This window comes from Triturus cristatus, chromosome 3_1, assembly GCF_964204655.1.
Source record: "Triturus cristatus chromosome 3_1, aTriCri1.1, whole genome shotgun sequence".
Lineage (NCBI taxonomy): Eukaryota > Metazoa > Chordata > Amphibia > Caudata > Salamandridae > Triturus > Triturus cristatus.
In genome coordinates, this window is record NC_140583.1 from 176528916 (window position 1) to 176544682 (window position 15767).

Here is a 15767-nt window from a genome sequence, read left to right on the forward strand (position 1 = left end):
ATTTTATTATCATTGAAATGTTTGTTTGGAGTTCTATATTCTAGAAGGTTTTAACACGCTGGTGAGTGGTGGCAATAAAGGATTCAATGCATAATATTGGCCTCCGGGTCTTGACATAAAATTACATTTTAAATACCATACTTTAGAAATGTGATGCCAATAATTATGTTTATTTTAGATTAATCGTATCTTACCTCATGTTCAATGAAAATGCTAGCTGCTTTAGTAAATAGTAACCAGATGTCATTTACAGGTAGTACAGATAAAGATGTACCCCATTCTTTTTGAGAAACTGTGAACTGTAATTCGGTATTGCAATTCACGTAATGCAATAATAAAAGGAGACAAAATGTTGGTTAGATGTCTACATAATTTAGAAGTAATATGACAAATATGGAGGAAACACTTTGGCGCAGAGTCACAGTCCTGGAGGAACTGAAAATTGAACTGCAACTCAAGCAGGAAGACCTGTGGAATAGAAGTAGGAGGAACAAAATATGCTTCTGGGTCTTTTCACAGGGAGCAGAGGACACAGATATAATGACCTTCCCTGCCAACCTCCTCCATGTGATCAGGGGTGACAATGTTGCCTCTCTGCCCACATTGAACAGGGCTCACCGGTTAGCCCCGGTCCCCAGTTGCCCGCAGGTTGCACCTGACATCCTTACAAGGGTCTATTTCTTTACCGAAAAGGAAGCCATCCTCCATACCTTGAGGAAAATGGTGGACATTGTCTTTCAAGGCTACACGGTCCAACTCTTCCAAGACATTGCACCGATCACCCTGGGAAGGCGCAGAAACTTTGAGCCCGTCACTGATAAATGAAGGGATGTTAACACCCGATATCAATGGGGCCACCTGTTTTCACTCATCTTTACCTGGGAGGGCCGGCGCAGAGCTATTCACTCCCTGAAGAGGCAAAACAACTCCTGGGCTTGGCACAGGACGTGGATGGAGATGACTCGCCATGCTCTCTCAGCCAACGACCTTTGAAACCACAGTGGGCCATGTTGCAGTCCTCTCACAAATGGAACGTGGCCTCTCAGGAAGCTAAACAGGACATCATCCAACACATTTGTAACCTAGAGAGGGGCCCATCGTCCAGTCGCTTGACGTCTGGCTCTATATAACGCAGGATCCCCTGCCTCCCCTCATCTGACAACAGACTGGGTACATTCTCCGGGAACTGATTCACCGCTTCTTCATTCCATGACACGTTTGGTCTCCTGATGCTGTCCTCTGGGGCCCATGACTGGGGCAGAGCCCTCTGAAGCCCCCATTGGTCCCACAGCATTGCCCCAGGTGGTGCTGAAGCTCAAATGCATTGCTCAAATGCAATGCACTGCCCTGCTACCCCAAGAATGCTGGAGCTCCTCCCAGGCTGTTTTCCAACCCCAGCCACTGTCAGCAGCAGGGCCCAGAGTCTCAGAATATCCGTCCTTCCACACAGCCCCCCTCAATTCAATCTGTTGGAGAGTGGCTTCTCTTGAATGGCCCTCCTGCAGGTACACTGGACATTCCTGGACTTGAATTGAGTAGTTTAACATGTTGGTTGCATGTTGTATTCATTACTATTTCTCTTTTACCTTTCCCAGGGTGTCGAGCACACTATGAAGACTTGTCCTGATATACCCATGCCACCTGACACTACTGCTACAGGTTGGAAACCAGAAACCTGCCTCTCTGTACCCTTCCCTCGAGTCCCAATGGGCGCTCATTCTCTCTCCTTTCAGGGATGGGTTCTGACACTCCTTAACTTGGGGCTTCCGGGATGGTTCCTATATCTCCCGCAGTCATGTCCTACTCACTGTTATGCACTCTTGAGGCACACACCTTGTCCCCTCCTCATGGCTGTAAATCCACAAATCAAATTCTTATCTCCTAATGCACGGGGCTAAATGCTTCTAACAAGCGGCGTCAGGTTTGGAGCTACCACCTTATGCAGGACCCTGATTTTATATTCTTGAAGGAAATCTACTTACTCCGCTATGATGCTCCTCGCATGTCCCACCCAAAGTAACCTCTTAGCTACTGGGTCCACGCCACAACTAAATCTGCTGGAGTAGTTATCCTCTGCAAGGCATCCTTTTGCTAAAAGATACTAAAAGTGGTGATGGACGATAATGGCCACATCCTAAATATTACTGTACACCAGGGACCCCAACCTTTCACCCTCCTCAATATTTATGCCCCAAACCAAGCCCCAAGATGCCTACCTCAGGGCCATCCTGGGGTACTACACAACGCAGGTTAGTGGGGACATGGTGATGGAGGGCGACTTTAATCTTGTATGGGGCCACGAACTACACCAAAGTGCCGCTTCCTTTCAGGGAATGGGTGTGATTTCTACTGCCCTCAAACGAGATCTTACAGACCTGGGCTTAAAGGAAGCTTGGCAATTTTGCCACTCTGGGGTCTGAGATTACTCCTTCTATTCCAAGATACACTCCTCATACTTCTGCACTGAATACCTTTTCCTCACCCCCATGCTACTATGGAGCTTGGACTCTGTCTGTCATTCCTGACCATGCCCATCTAGAGATCACTCTAGCTGAAGTGGTTCCACTGCACTTGCCGGCCACAGATGGTGACTGCAAGCTCCCATCACCTTTACTGAGCTCCAAAGACCTTTTAGGGAATAACTGGTAGGCAAAATTCCTGGTCCCAATGGCCTCCCAGTGACGTTCTATCACAAATTCCTCCCTCAACATCAAGAGCACTTGTTGGCTCAATTCAACTTCTTTATGGCCCGCACAAGCCTTACACCCACTATGGCAGAACACAAACCTGGTAAGGATCCTACTCTGTGCGCATCCTACTGCCCAATCGTTCTCCTCAACAAGGTCATTAAGATCTACACCAAAATTCTTGCGAACTGACTGGAGCCCTATCCCCCTGCCCTAATTGGCTCAGACCAAGTAGGGCTCATCCAGCAGAACCAGGGAGTTGATAACATTCACCACCTTGCACATGCAATAGACAAAGCCCAACAGCATAGTATACCCACCTGGCTGCTCTCGCTTGACGCAGAGAAGACCTTCAACCTTGTCGACTAGAGCTTCCTACGGGCCATCCTTGCTAAGATTGGCCCGGGCCCTTGCCTGATCTCTAAAATCATGTTGCATACACTGCCCCTATCCACGTTAATGGACACTCCTCCCAACTGATCCACCTGGCACGTGGCACGAAACAGGGCTGCTCGCTATCGCCCTTACTCTTCCCCTCATGGTGGAACCCCTTGCGAGTTACATCCCTCAGGCGGAGGACATCTCGAGAATCCCCTTTGGCAGACACAAGCATAAAGTGGCCCTATTTGCATATGATTACTTGCTGGACCTCACTCGGCCTGCGTCTTCCCCTCCCACTCTGGTCCCTTTGCTAAATGACTTTGAAAAAGCCTCCGGCTTCAAAATAATTATGGCTATATCACAGACCCTCAACCTGACAATTCTCAAAAACAACCTCCCTGACTTTCTGGCCCTTACCCCTTTTTAATGTGCTCCAAAATTTATAAATTATCTGGGATGGCACCTCACCCCTGACCTCACCTCTTGGACACAATTCTTAATCTCCAATTGGATATCTGGAATTTTATCTGGGGAGGGAAACGCCTGAAACTCTCTAACTCCATACTGATACTCATCAGGGACGGGGGTGCCTGGCGTTCCCAATCAGCTCATCTGTGCTATTTCTCAGAGTGGATGGCTCGTGAGAGTGTGAAACACTGATACCACATGGACCGTGCGGTGCCCTGCAGACCCTCTGGGACTTGGCCGGGCTCACTAAACACGCTCGCCCCTGGAGCACCTACATAGCCTTTCCCATCAGAACGGTTCTTGAAATCTGGGACAAAATTGCTTGCAATAGGCACCTTACCACCTTCCCCTCTCCCAACACCCCACTAACTTGTAACCATGAATTTGCCTCAGCACTACAGACCCATTAATTTGCAGACTGGAGGCAGGGGGATTGTCGTACCCTCCGATCACCCGCCCATACAAAGTACTCCAACACTCTCCTCCATCCAAGATTCGCCCCTACCAAACTCAATGGCATGCCAATGCTATTGAGGGAATCTTCCAGAAGCAGTGGGACCAGCTCTGGCAAGATATCCCCAAATTGTATAGGGGCATAGCCAAATACAAAACTGCATATAAACTGATGACGCGGTTGTATTATACCCCTGCTCGTTTGCGCACGACCTACCCAACCACCTCTCCGCTATGCTGGAGATGCAAATTGGCAACAGGCACTTTTCTCCTCATCTCGTGCTTCTTCCCCACTCATAGCAACATACTGGAAATAAATCTTAAGGCTCCCACTTCACGATTCGTTCAACACAGGGATTCTGGGCATTCGTCCTCTGACATTGCACGCCATGACACATTCCGACTGGAGCATCACAGCCCACATGCTGGAAGAACACCCCCGCTCCGGAGATAGACCAGTGGTTCCAATGCCTTTGGCATGTATTGGCCATGGCAGTTCTCTCCCATAGAGTGCCCCATTCCGACAAGAGGTTCACACATACATGGCAGCTCTAATGACATACTTCACCTGCTTGGAAAACTCCTGTTTTACTCCCTCTGGCATCTAAAGTGCCCATGCCTTACCACTTGAACAACACCTTGCCAGCCATGCTCCTGCTCTTCCCAACACCTTAGCCTGAGAAATCTCATCATTCTCACTTCCCTGACATGGTACAGTCGTGTCCATAATTAATAAAGCTCCACCCTTGTCGGCTGAACGAAATTCTGTTGACTGATCTGATGACATTTGTTTGATCAATCCAAGTCTTTTTTTGGCCATATTACAATGAGGTTGTTTTTTGTAACTGAAAGTTTCTATAATTTGCTTTTTTATCATAGTTTCAAAGGTGTCGAAAGGTTAGCGGATCATGGGAGCTTGAAAAGTACTTTTGGTCTTCAGATTCATTAGTGTCCCTTTATCTTCTGTTTTGGATGATTATTCACTAACGATATTGTCAAATACATTTTGTAATCTGAGGGTTCACAAGAATTTGAAAACACTACCTGTAGTATCTCCACTTGTACTGCAGTAAATTATTTTTTAGAGATGTTAATTTCAAGATTATCAGTGGTTAGCTTTTTGTTTGACTTCTGGTTACTCTGCATATTTCTTTGGGTGCAGTGTCCCCCTCTGGTCTTTCATTTCCAGCAGGATTTATGTGTAAAAAAGGCACATCAGTTGTTTTAGACCAAGTGTAGGCTGAGGCTCGCTCTGAAGATTCCTTGTTGGTTGCTATGTTTGTTGCATTATCTGGAATTGTTAACCTAGTAATCCCTCATCGATTTGCATTCTTATCAGAAGTTAAAGAATCACTATCCTGGGTGTGTGGTGTAGTTCTGGTTTGTATTTTCTTAGTATAAAATTCAATTATACACTTCACTGAGTTTATAACCTAGAGTGTCTCTCTTGATTTTTTTTTTGCTGTTGTTTATCTCTGTAGTATATCGCTCCATCCATTGCAGCACATTTCAAAAGCATGGGTAACAACATCAGCCAACTGAGATACCCAATTTTAGAAAAAGTACAAATCAAAGGTAACGTGGATAACAAGAAGAGTGTATTAAACAGAGAACAATATTGGATCAAATGACTCAATACACTGATTCCAACTGGACTCAATGACTTATTTGGATATTCGTGTTTTTTGTGACTCCGCGAAGCACCATGATCATTTACATCACGTTTTCAAAACACAAACAACTGTCCAAAAGAACATGTGGAACTTTCTAGATGTACAATGGTTTTTTACAGGTTTCGCATGCTGATGTTGGTGCTGGATGAATGATCCCCTAACCATGAGGCTCTGTTTAGGACTTGGCCCTTTTTGGCTACAGATCCCTAAACTTTATGCTTACCCCTAGACCTTTTTTCTGACATGGTGTTGCCAACTTAGATGCTTTGAGCGCTTTGCCACTGCTGATCAGTGTCAAAGTGCAAGTGCTCCCTGTATAAAGTATATTGGTAATTGGTTGTCCATGATTGGTATGTTTGCCTTACTGGTAAAGTCCGTAGTAAATTGCACTATGTGTGCCAGGGCTGGTAATGCAAATGCTACTAGTGGGCCTGCAGCACTAATTGTGCCATCCACACCAGTAGCCTTAACACGGTAACTCAAGCCTGCCATTGCAGTGCCTGCGCACAGTTTGTTAAACTGCCATGTTGTTCTGACAAGTGAACCCACTTGCCAGACCTTACCCTTCCCTTTCTATGCACATCAGACACCCCTATGGTAGGTCCAAGGTACCCCCTGGGCAGGGTGCATTGCATGTGAAAGGTAGGACATGTACTAAGGTGTGTACCATGTCGTGAAATAATATCCATTCAGTTTTTCACTGTTGAAAGGCCATCTTGCCCATAGGATAGAATGGAAAGGCTGTGTAATATGTTTTCAAGCCTATCTTCCCAAAGGCTTAAGATGGAGAGGTGAAGTTTAGTGTGCCTGAACTCACAATGTAATAACATATCTTTTTATGAAGGTGGTTTTTGCATTGTGTGTTTAGAAGCCACTCTTTTAGAAGTGTCTGGGTTTTTGTGCTCTTATATTTCTGTGTGTTTCTGCCTGGTTGTGGATTGACTGTCTGGATTTGAAAGCGATAGGATCTGGGAAATGTCTTGACCCAGGGGAGGAGGTGAAATAGCAACAGGCTGACCTGCATCTGGAGTGTAGGGGAGGAGTAGCCCCTAGAGGTGAAGAGGCCTGGGTTGCTGCCATAAAACAATTGTCCCATCTCCTGCTGAGTGATTGAGAATCCAGACCCCCACTAATCAAAGGAAGAAGGTGTCACTGGCAGGGAGGCACCCAGAACTGGTTTGAACAGGGGTCAGTGCCCCCCTGAACACAAAGACTTCAAAGACATTTAGGGGTATAACTATGAGAGCTGAAGCCCCTAAACTTTGGAATGATGGCTTGATCAAGAGTGAACAAGACTCAAGCTACTTTGTGGTCAAGAGGAACCCTTGCCAAGGAAGAAACAACTGAAGAGACTGAAGGATAGGACTGACCATTGCTGTGTCTTCTGGGCTGGCCTGCAGTTTGCTGTTTTAACCGAGGAAAGGCTGAAGGGACTTTGCTGTGTGCTGTGTCCCCCTGCTTGAAAGGACTTTGCTGTGCTGTGTCCTGAAGTAACTTATCCCCAAGGGCCCGAGGTGAGTGGGCTCCCTGTTGGGGAAACTCAGGAACACAAAAGTTTCCAGGAGAGTCACAGCGACGCTGTGTGCATGTGCCTTTTGCAGCCTGAGACCCTCGTAAGAAGTGCCCTATGATCGTGGGCACCTGGAGTCCAAGCGAGGATCAGCGACGCTGTGTGCGTGTGCTTTTTGCAGCCTGAGCCCTTCGTGAGGATTGCCTTGTTATCGTGCACCGGAATCCAAGTGAGTCTCAACGGCGATGCTGTGTGCGTGTGCTTTGTGCAGCGTGAGCCCTTCATGAGGATTGCCTTGTTATCGTGCGCCGGAATCCAAGTGAGTCTCAACGGCGACGCTGTGTGCGTGTGCTTTCTGCAGCGTGAGACCTTTGTGAGGATTGCCTTGTTATGGTGCACCGGAATCCAAGTGAGTCTCAACGACGCTGTGTGCATGTGCAGCATGAGACCTTCATGAGGATTGCCTTGTTATCGTGCACCCGGAATCAAAGTGAGTCTCAGCGATGCTGTGTGCGTGTGCTTTGTGCAGCCTGAGACCTTCATGAGGATTGCCTTGTTATTGTGCACCTGGAGTTAAAGTGAATCACAGCGATGCTGTGTGTGTGTGCTTCGTGCAGCCTGAGACCGTCGTGAGTAGAGCCCTGTGATCATGCACCCGAAGTTAAGGAGAGTCTCAGCGACACTGTGTGCACGTGCTCTGTGGCAGCTTAAGATCTTCATAGTGTCAGCGGCCCGGACTGACAGCCCCAGAGGAGCTGAGTCGCCGGCCCGTCGTTGGCAAAGAGGGCCCGCAAGACAACCTCGTTGGGGAAGGGCCCGAGTTCCACGGCCCGGGGTTCACGAAGATTGCATCGGAGGCCCAAGACACAAGAAGAGGAGAGGAGAGCGAGGTCGCTTCCCCCAGGTAACATGTAGAGGCCTGGGGCGGGATGCGGGCTCGGAGGGAGATGCTCTCTGCCTCTCTCCTTCCTGCAGTGTGAGCCTGTGCTTCGGCTCGTATGCCGCCCCATACTCGTCGGAGGTGTGGCAGTACCGAGGCCGGACTGCGGAGCTGTACTGTTTGTTCACATCATAGCTGTGTGGGGGGCAACTGTTGACAGAGGCTGACGGAGAGTAGTACGAGTGATGGAGAGACTGCCTGAGGCACCGTGATGGGTGCTGGAACGTATACGCATTGCATTGTTTCTGCATAACGAACTACCGGATTAGCATATTACGCATTGCATTGTTTCTACATAACGAACTACCTGATTAGCGTATTAAGCATTGCATTGTTTCTGCATAACAAACTACCTGATTAGCGTATTACGCATTGCATTGTTTCTGCATCACGAACTACCTAATTAGCGTATTAAGCATTGCATTGTTTCTGCAAAACGAGCTACCTGATTACGCCTGGCATTGTTTCTGCATAACGAACTACCTGATTCTAGCGTTACTTATTGCATTATTTTTACATTGCAAAGTTCCTGATTCTAGCGTTACGTATTGCATTATTTTTACATTGCAAAGTGCCTGATTCTAGCATTACGTATTGCATTATTTTTATACTATGCAGAAGGTCATTGGGAGAATGATACTGAACCAGTTGTTAACATGGGCTGAAGATAACCAGATTCTTTCTACCTTTCAAGCTGGCTTTCGCAAGTCAACCAGTACACTGGATCAGGTCTTTCGATTTGTGCAACTCCACTGGAAAGTAGTTACCCTGGGGAAAGGCAGTCTCTATGTAGCCTTTGTGGACCTAAGAGCTGCCTTTGACCTTGTCCCTCGCCATCGGTTGTGGGTAGTACTTGCAAAATTAGGGCTCCCAGTGGAAATCTTGACCCTGATAAAGAGACTCCATGAGTCGAACTTTGCTAAAATCCAGTGGGGAGGAGCGGGCGAAGTCACCCCAGAATTCCCGGTTGAACGAGGTGTGCGGCAAGGCTGCACCATGGCCCCTACTCTTTTCTCCTTGTATATTAATGGGATAGCTCAATCTATGCTCAGCACCATTACTGATGCTCCAAAGCTTGCCGGAGTTATCACTCCGATATTAATGTTTGCGGATGATACGCTTATCGTATCTAAAACTCCAAGTGGCTTGCAGAGAGCTCTACTAGTCTTTGAGGATTTCTGCCTTGGCCACGGATTGGAGGTAAACGTGGCCAAGACAAAATTTATGGCCTTTGATCCGCATCCAAGCTTTAGAGGGAGAAAGTTCTTTTTGGACGGGCAACCAATAGAAATGGTCTCCAACTTTGTGTATCTGGGCATACATATAACCAGTAATAATAAATGGGATAAGCACATTGAGGTAGCCGCCCTGAAACTTAGGCAAATTTCGGGAACTATAATTAGAGAACATAAAAAATCTTTCACTAAGCCCGTAAAACCTGTGCTTCAAGTTTACGAAGCGAAGGGCTTGGGTTCAGCTTTGTATGGGGCAGAATTATGGGGGTTTAATCGGCTGGTCCCTTTAGCCTTAGCCGAAAATTCATTTCTTCGTGGCATAACAATCCTCCCCCAGAGCTCCCCTATGGTTCCTGTAAGGTATGAGTTGGGTAGGAGGGCTATCGTGGATATTGCTAGACTTCGCCCGGTTTTATACTGGCGAAGGCTCTGGACCACTCCTGAGCTCTCCCTGTATGCCCAAGGGCTCATGGATGTTGTTGTGTCAGATGTTTTTCATAAGATCGATTGGCTGAGGCAGCTCCGTCAGACCTTGAAACTTATGGGCATGGTGGGGTTATGGAGCGATCCAGCAACTGCTCAGTTCCCCACAAAGAAAACCCTAAAAGTTATTTATTGGGAATGTGTCGACCGTCAGGTGTGGAGTCGAGTTAACCCTAATGGGATGGCTGGCCGTTATCTAGAGGTCAAGACTACGCCTGCTCTTGAACCATACTGGGACTTAATTACGAATCCAAGAGACAGGAAACTCTACTTCCAGCTTAGAGTAGGATCTCTACCGCTTAAGTCCCTCACAGGCAGGTGGTCTAGACCTCGAGAGGAAACTTGCCCTGCCTGTGGGTTACAGGCAGAATCTATTGCCCATTTTTTGTTTGTTTGCCCTGTGTTAGCTCCTCCTAGACGTGTGTGGTTGTCACCACTGTGTAGAAATTTGGGCACTAGGAGTAGTGTTGTAGCTCTAAGAATCTTATGCAGCAACACTTCCCCAACTATTTCTATACCGATAGCTAAATTCCTGGGTTGGGCATGGTCCCTAAGGACGAAAGCTTGTGCCAAACCCCTGAATCATATAACCCAACCTGCTGTTACCTAGTGTAACTCTTAATTAATTGTTCCTTTAAACTATTACAGTTGAAGGGGGTTTTTTATTCGTGCATTGTTATACTTGTTGTCATTTTGTCTAGTTTAATGTCTTTTTATAAAAGAACTTGTATCCTATTTATTCAAAATATTTTAATGTATTTTATATGTAATGTTTGGAATTATGTTGTCTTTTATGATTTTTTTCAAATCGAATAAAGACTGATGATGATGATGATGATTATTTTTACATTGCAAAGTGCCTGATTCTAGCATTATGTATTGCATTATTTTTACATTGCAAAATTGCCTGATTCTAGCATTACGAGTTGCATTATTGTTACCTTGCAAAGTTCCTGATTCTAGCATTACGAACTGCATAGCATTGTATTAGGACTGTGGTGGAACGTTTAGAAGTGCTCATTAATATCGCCAGAACTGACAAGGGCTGGCTGGCCTAATAAACGGCCAGGAGGAATATTATAAATACGCATATGTTGGATTTATATTGTGTGGTCTTATTGTATATCTTTTATATAAATGTATACTCATTTTTATGAAACTCGTGTGGAGTCTATTTGTGGTGTTATCATTGGCTTGCTGTGAGCGTGGTTGCAAATACTTTACACATTTGCCTTAAAGATAAGCCTGGCTGCTCGTGCCAAGCTACCAAGGGGGTGAGCGGGGGCTATCTCAGAAGGTGTCCTTCCTTTCCCTGACGTGGAATTGCGGGTCCCTATTTGGCCTAAGGTACCTACCTCAGCCAACCAGGGATCCCGGGTCTAACTCATTGAATATAGGTAAGTATTATAGGGCATTAGGCTTTGAGTATTATCAATGTCCAAGAACGAGATAACAAGACTTCTGTAAGTATCATGAAATGACTATTCTTTTATTGTTTGATGGATGTGTCAATAGTAAGTGAAATAAAGCATGTGGGCCAATTCAGGGTAGCATATTGACACTCATGCTGACAGGGTACAACATTCTTTACAGTTGATACACAGTGTTATGTGATACGGTTAAGTTGTCACTTTGTTTTGTTATTTTAATTTGATACTTTATTTTGACACATTCTTTTATGTTCAGCTGATGTAGAATGTCTCGTGAGTCCGTTAACTCCATTTCACTTTGGACCAGCCAGCTTTAGCTTTGCACAGAGTGTTAAAATGTTGGAATTTCTATTTACACAGCAAGGCGACTTGAAGTACCAGCATGTCAGTCTCCAAAAGTGGAGATCAGGCAGACTCCGCAACCAGGGGGCATATTATTAAGACATGCGATAAATTTATCGCCGCTTTAGCAGCATAACACGGCCACTAAAATGGCGATAATGGGCTTTATAATATGCTCTATGGAATTCCAATTGAAGTTCAGGTTAGATGTCCTTCACATCTAACATGGGCTTCAATTGGAATTCCATAGGGCATATTATCAAGCCCATAATCGCCATTTTAGCAGCAGTTTTCAGCCGCTAAAGCGGTGATAATTTTTTTGCCTGGCTTGATAATATGCCCCAAAGGTTGGCTTATTTACACTTCATTAGCCACCCACCCGACAATATGATGAATACCACGATTATCTGGCTCAAATCAGATATACCCTGCTGATTTTTCTAACCCTGGCTGCGAGGAGTTGCTTTTTGGACTTGTTGCTTTTTACCAAGAACATGTCACCCGGGTTACATTCTTATCATACTCTACAATATTTTTCAGTCCTTTGAAATACATTTGTCATCGCGTTAAGCAGACAGAGTACCTTTTGCCTGTTAATACTTCCTATGGTTCATATTATCAAGGACGGCATTAACATTATCGCCGATTTAGCGGCAGAAAACTGCAGCTGAAGCGGCGATAAGGGACTTGATAATATGCCGCAGAGAATTCCCATATAAGCCCATGTTCTGGTGTGAACCTGGGCTTCTATTGGAATTCTCTGCGGCATATTATCAAGCCCATTATCGCCGCTTAAGCGGCTGTTTTCTGCCGCTAAAGCGGCGATAATGTTAACGCCATGCTTGATAATATGCCCCTATATTTCTTCACGGACTGGCTCAATGATGGCAGACAACAAGGACATGGCGCATCCAGCGCATTAATCGGACATTCTGTAAGAGTCAGTAAGTTCCTGTTAGTTCAAACTAAGAGGCACATTGTGATTATCAGTCTGCACTTTGGCAATCACACAGTGACTGATGTTTATATATTTTTACACAGGTTTTGCACAGTACGCTGTAGGGAGCACTGTTTGAGCACTCATTGCCGGATGCTATTACGGGCTTCCTAAGAAAGCTGTTTTATTGTTTGCCATTTTTTGAGACATTCATTTTACAGGCATGCTGCGGGCTATTTATGACTATTGCAACATAATGCAGATTAGCTTCACCTGCAGGCGTAGAACAGAACTTGGGTGAGCATACACCATTGTTTGTGACGATTATTCATAGAATGACATTTTGAACTAACAAACAGTTGTTGAGTAACAATTGAATTGTTGAGTAAGTCAACATACCCATGGTTAGAAATACTCGTCAATGATGGCTTTAATGTATTTAGTTCACATGTGTGTTTATGGAGTCCATGCTAGTGACAACATTTATAGAAATTTTGCCTTACTGACTTAGGATATGATTCAATTGGCTGATGAGGACAATGTAATTTTGACAGTTATATATTTACAGGTATTGTTTTTTTTAACACAGATTGAATTCTCACTGCTCATAATGATTGTTGATTATGTCGAAGTTTTACATCGAAGTTTTATACCCAAAATTACATTTTTCTTAAATTGACAGCATTAATATTTGAACATAGGCTTTTCTGTCATTTCACAGCATTCAATGACTTCCCGATGAAGGACCCATGGTCCGAAAGGCATTGTGGCTTAACCCTTTTTTTTGGTTAAGAATGTATATTGATAGAAGTGAACCTCAACAGGCCTTAAGATAAAGGAAGAAATAAAAGATGAATGAATGAAAAACATTCAAGATTAAGCGTCTTATTTAATATATCAGTTTGAAGAAAAGCGTGTCAAAAGTGGCATTGTGAAGTATCGTTTTAAAGTAACAAGAGAGCAGAATACAGTTCCGAGCTGAGAGGAGCGCGAGGGGAGACACTGCATCAGTTCTGGTACTGTGCATGATTTGCACTTTCCGAGGACACTCATTATCAGTGAGTGATGCCCCATCAGCACCCAACTGGCTTACCTACTTTATTTTTTATGAAAGGGGAGTGCATAGATTACTGCATTTTTTTTAGAAAGTTGGTATTTTCTTGCCTTAGCCATTTAGTGCCTGCAGCCCGTCTGGTCTTTCATGACTGGGTGTGGTTGGCAGTCGGGATTTGTGTATTCCTCCTTGACAGCAGCCCACAATGGGAGCTTAGGTGTGACTGGATGGGCCATCCCTCCCATATAGAAGAGAGGAGCTGGGCCCAACTTCACTTTCACCTGAATAGGCTCAATCCTGTTGTTTCTACACAAAGGGCAGCAAACCCCCTTTAGTTGGTCTGGAGCCAGGGCTAGGAAGACAAGGCATCTGTTCACTTTAAAGGCATGCCTCCTGAAGCTTCTCCTTGCTTCAAAGGCACTATTATGTATAATAGAAGTACCATAGACACAACCCATTCAGTACACTTCGAGACCTGTGGATATTCTGCCAGGAAGAAGGACTGATGTGCTGCTGAAAGGACTTCCCCTCTGCTGGACTGCAACTCTGAAAGAGCTGATACCTTGCTTTGTTGATCTGCTGCACTCTTGCCTGGGCAGGAAGAACTGGACCTGCAACCCATCTTGAACCCAGGATCCCAGAGTGGCTCAAAAGGCTTATCTGTCAGCCTCCTAATCTGAGCCTCAGGGACATAAAAGTCTGCACAATAGCTCCTGGACCCATCTTTAGCAAGTTCCTGACCCCCAAGAGGTGCTTCTCGGGGTCCTGCACCCTTGGTGTAGCTCTTGAGCTCTTAAGTTCAAGATTTGCTCTCTGTGTGACCTCGGACGAGCCTGTAAGCACAGGAACCATACCGCTCGCACAGAAAATCAGTGCGAACGGCCGCAAGCCAGCCTCTTTACATAGCAAGCATCGATTGACCATGAGGACCTCCAACGTGAAGCTCCAGCCCACCCGCCCATGATGCTCGACCTGCTCTTTCACCACCAGTAATTCTGCTACACACCCAACGGTGTACCAACGATGCAACCAGGTGATCCAGCGCTAATACCAAAAATCGATCAGGGATCAATACACTGCAACATCACACTACAATGGCCCATACACATTCACCCAGAATCCTAGATGCGCTGGGTCAATTTATTCTCACTAATAATTATTTCTTATTATAGATTCAATTTGAGACATTTTAAGTATAAATTCCCTAAGTATCAACTTTCCTTCCACCTGGTCGATGGATCAATTAGTTGAATAGTTGATGGTAATGATAACTAAGGAGTCTAATTAACCATCTAGTCAATAAAATGATCACAGACTCTCGATAAAGTTAATATAATTTTTTTTATCTCAGATATTAAGAAGATTAATGCTTAGTTGCATTGGTCACAATGTACAAACACTGAATGCCACGGAAGAGTACATTAATACATATATATCTTCAAACTCAAATGACAATGACTTTATGCAAATGAAGGAGTGGATAGCGTAAGAGACAAAAGGTTCAGCAAATAATTAGGCCACATAATATACCTAACAAAAGGATAGATGAAGAGACAATAGGTTCATCTAAAATATTGCATATCAAATATTATTGATGGAGTGGATAGGTGGAGAGACAAAAGTTTCAGAGACAAATAATACATTGACATTAGATTCTAAGGATGATTTAGGTTAAATACAAACCTATTGGTCTGTAGAGAAAAAACACCCCTGGCATAGGGAAATGGCAGGGGTTCCCCGATACAGAATCAGAGAACAAAGGGTAAAGAATCAGGAACGGGACAGGACAGGAATTGCTAAGCCTCTCTGCAAACCGACGGACAGCGACGCATCTCCCCTCTTCTCTCTGTCAGCCTATGCTTAAACCACACCCACTAAAGGCACCCCTGATATACCCTAAAAGTGGTATCACCAACCCACTAATGTTGCATTCTACATTCAACACGCACAGGGATTGGTGGGTTTTGAGGGATGACATGGTCACGCCACCATTACTTTGCATTTATTCAACAACTTTATTGTGTAAGATGGTTCCCATGGTCTAAATTTCAGTTTATTCATACGTTTTCCATATATGATACATTTTAATACATTTTCCTTTCATTAGGCAATATTTTCACAGAGCACATCCCCTGTCTCACGCTAGGGTACAAAAATTTGCAGTTGTCTGATGC

General features: G+C 44.9%; 1 protein-coding gene across 2 annotated transcripts in view; it reads left to right on the forward strand.

Annotated features, from left to right (window-relative positions):
- Nucleotides 1-15767, forward strand: part of LOC146859890 (sodium-coupled monocarboxylate transporter 2-like) — a 439901-nt gene that overhangs the window by 341524 nt on the left and 82610 nt on the right. The gene's annotated exons all lie outside the window — the stretch shown is intronic.